Genomic DNA, 4,350 nt, shown 5'->3' with positions numbered 1-4,350 from the left:
ACCCCTTTCTTTCAAAAAAAAAGCGTGTGTTAGCTAACAATCTGAGCGAGCTTAAAACAAATACAGTTGAATGTAAAATGTGTACCACCATGAAATCTTCAAGGCTTGTAGTGATTATAAAAGAATGGCGTCTGAGGCTCCACTAATTCTATATACTTAAGAAGTTCACCCCCACCACTTGATTTATCTAAACATGCAGCATAGACACATCAGCATCCAACCACGTGCAGCCATGTCATCATCGGTCCACCTCAGCAAATCTGCCACCTCAGCAAAAAATCCACTAAACAAATTCTGTGATTTAATAATTGTAGTACACATAGGTTCCTCTTTGTCTTCTGAAACCGACGAGATAAGTCTACTCTTTAAGAGCCGAGACGCACTCTTGCGTCTGCACGTCTCATCTTCTCTCCACTCGGATATCTTCAAGCCTCCCCACTCGATTGTAGACGATCCAGTCTGAACGCCCTCACCTTCCGCCTTCTGTTGCTTGGATACTTTCACCTGCCGCGGCTAGACGGATCTGAGTGGGAAAGACGAGAGAGATCAAGGGAGCATGGCGGAGTTCGGTGGCCTCTGAGTGTCTGTCTGACGGGAGAAAGAAGGGAGCATGTTGTGAGGGTTAGATCTACTAAATTTCCATTCATTTTTTCTCATATTCTGCTCGTGGCGACCATATACCATAGGGAGGTCCTCCGTAATGGTGCTCCAATGGTAACCAGACGTGTCCGAGAGAGAGACACCGAGAGCGGGAGGCGACAAGGTCTGGACGTCGAAGGATCTTCGTTCGGTTGCAGCTAGATCGATCAGAAGTCCCCTACAAAATGATTGATTTGAAATTAGGAAATCAAGATTGCATCCTGGTTGGGACATTAATTTACTTACTTACTTTCTGATTTGACATTAGGAAAAGTAATCAATTTATATATGATATGATTTATGCAGATTACTTCCGCAATATGATTTCTTCATGTTTTGGCACGTAATTAATCAGGAACATCACGATTTTCCTTTTATGCAAGTTTGTCATTCACATGCATCATACAACTTGGAATCTTTCAGTGGAGGCAATTTTCAGGTCCCCGCAACAGAAGAACCAATTTTCAGGAATATGGGAAAGTTCAGATTGCCAGAATCCGTTCTGGTATGCTATTTGGGTTCCTAACTAACTTATTTGTGGGTTGCTACTAACTAATTCTTAGTCTCTGATCATTTCATGCAGCAACACGTCAGAGTTTTGGCAGGGCAAAATATTTTCATGTGAGTTGCCTCAAAGTTTTAGGTGAGAACTATATATGAACAATATTATTTGTACAAGACAAGTCATGTCCTGACTACAGTTTAGTACTCCCTCCGGTCCGTTTTACTATGCATATTAGATTTGGGTCAAGTCAAACTTTGCAAATATATATTAAAAAATATCAATATTTACCATACCAAATATATATCTCATGAAACTACATTTCGTAATGAATCTAACAAAATTGATTTGGCATCGTAAATGTCAATACTTTTTTCTATAAATTCGGTCAAAGTAGAGATGCTTTGACTTCAGATAAAACTTATATGCAGACTAAAAAGGACCGGAGGGAGTACTTCATTGTTGTATATGATTCCTTCGACTTGAATTGTGGTCTCTACAGCTATCCTGTAAGAATATGTACAGTCCCTGTTGATACCCAAAATCTGAAAATTTGTATGTCCTTAGTAACAACTAACAACTTATTACTCTCGCCGTTGAAGACAATTGCGTTGCTTTTGAGTACATGTGCAAACGTACTGACTTAAATCCTTGATTCCACTGATATCTTTGTCACTAATGCCATCCACCTACTCTTTTCTTCATATCCATGAGTCAACGACATACCCAATATATGCTGATGACCAGCATATTTCACCTTTACCCACGGTGTTGTAAAACAAGAAAAGAAATATCCGTGCTGCCATATAAACAATCAACCGCCACTCCTCAACTCATGTTCTATTTATTGACTTGACACTCACCATTTTCTGGAAATTAACAATTTGCAGTTTAATTTTATGTGTGAAGAAAGTGCAATCGATACTCTAATCATAAGATACATATTTCACATCTTTCAAGTACTGTTACACTAGCTTACGCTGGGTATATGGAGAATGGATCCAGATTTGAGCCAATATCTGCAAGACAAAATGGTTGTTTCATTTTATGCTTACATGCGCAAATGCATGTAAAAATATTTGTTCCCACTCATAATGATACTTATGACTATCTATTCATTTGTAGAAAAAGAGGGGGATGGTTGGCAAGATTGATAAGAGTGCAGAACAGGTGAACAGGTGAACAGGTTTAAGTTATCAACTCAAGTACAAACAGTATATGTATTGATTTTTTTTTGTATTTCCAGTGTTGCTTTATTGGCTCCGGATTTGGTCAAATGTGTCAATTTTTTGTATTGTCATGGACGGCCTGTGTTGAATGCTTGGAGAATACCTAAGTAGTTAAGTATTACTTTTTGCAAGAAAATAACATTTTGTACTATAATTTTAAGATTTGCACTACATCATACTGTTACATGCTTTATGCTTAATTTTGAAAATAAACAAATCAAGGATAATTCTACATTTGTTTTGCATTAGTTTTAGTTGATTGTGTAGCACCTAACTATACATTTTTAACAAGGTTCTCACAGCAACACGCGAGATATCATCTAGTTATAAGAGAATGCCGTGTAATATAAAGGCGTTACTGGCTAGGGAAGACGCCTTATAAGGAGTTTTCGCAAAAAAGAAAAAAAGACATCTAATAAGGAGGCGTGCCAATAGGATAAACACGCCCGATGGGTCACTACATGGTATACTAGTAACACGCCTTATTGTGACTTGTGAGGCGCGATAGGGAGGAGCACGCTGGGTGGCGCGGCCCGTCAAACACTCCTTGGGGTACATCGCTTGTACGGATTCTTTGCGTCTTACAGTTCGGTGTAAATTTGGGGTCACATGCCGAAATAAGGTTTTAAAGGTTATTGGACAAATTAAGTTTCTGGAGGGGTCATCTAGTAAAATTAACAACCTTCCTACGAACTTTCTATTATTTCTATGAAAATTGATGTTGCCTCGTATCTCGGCCATAGCCGTGTGTTCTTTAGCACAAAATGAGAAAATGGAATCCATGGATGCGTCGACATATCCTTCTTCTCTCTCTCTCTCTCGCATGCAAAAACATGTCTTCTGGACCAGCCGAAGCATATCTTGTGTTGCAGCCAGAGCCCATGTTTGTCTTTCGTGCATAAGTGTTTTGGTTCTTGTGCCGTAGCTAGAGCCCATGTTTGTCCTTCGTGCATAGGTGTTTGGTTCGTGAAAGGAGGAGGTTAGGGCGGACATCGCATCTGTCCATATACAACGGACCAGTTCATGGATATAGATGCGGGAGTCGTCCATCAAACGCTATTCACATGCATTTTAAGCCAACTTTGAACAGATCAGATGAAATTCAGATGAAATTCATGCAAACGGGCTGATTTTCTTCAAGGTTTGGATAGAAAATAGCATAAATCATCCATACATAACTTGCAAATAAGTGTAGTATAACAATAATTCAAATTCAACGAAATAAACCGGATGTTCCAAGTTTTTCATGAATGAATCAATTATCCCACACATACTGCCTCTTGAACTTCATCTAACAATGTATGTGCATAAATGGCCTGCCCTCTTCCCTATGATGCATCACGGCAGTGCGTACAAGCTACAGAACATGCCGAGCAATATTGAGCGAATGAATCAACAATCAACCAGTTGAGCAAGAAGAAGCAAAATTTACGATCTCAATGCTTGGTGCGTGCAATGGCCACATTACCGATCAACCGCTCTACAAAACTTGACGACAGAGTTCTTGATGGTGTGCCATTGATAGGCTAACGACTTCACATTACGTTCATGGATGATGTGCATGTCATAGGGTGTAATGTGCTTTCGTGCATGAAAAGAACCATGCACACGCTGCAAGACCCCGCCCCTTGCGCTCATGCCTACGAAGTTCGCGAATACGGTCAACCACTTATCGCACAACAACTCATCCTCCATGCTCGAGTACGCCGCCATCCTATCAACTCTAAAAAAACAACATGAAGTTTGAAAATAAGCTCAATGGCATTTGACTAAACACCAGTCGGGCATGGTGTCTTGTATGGACGTCGTCAACAAGGGGCCGAAGGGTACCTGGCTGCGGACGGATCCTAGGTGGACGTCGCCGTAGTACAAGGCGAGCGGGCGCGTGGGTGGTGGATGCGGATGTCCGGCAATACTTGGGTGTCGGCCGGAGAGGTGGAACAGAGGTGTCGAAGGAGAAGGGTGCGTATGCAAAACAAG

The sequence above is a fragment of the Triticum dicoccoides genome, chromosome 5A (genome assembly GCF_002162155.2).
Source record: "Triticum dicoccoides isolate Atlit2015 ecotype Zavitan chromosome 5A, WEW_v2.0, whole genome shotgun sequence".
In the NCBI taxonomy this organism is placed as follows: domain Eukaryota; kingdom Viridiplantae; phylum Streptophyta; class Magnoliopsida; order Poales; family Poaceae; genus Triticum; species Triticum dicoccoides.
This window is presented reverse-complemented; position numbering follows the sequence as displayed.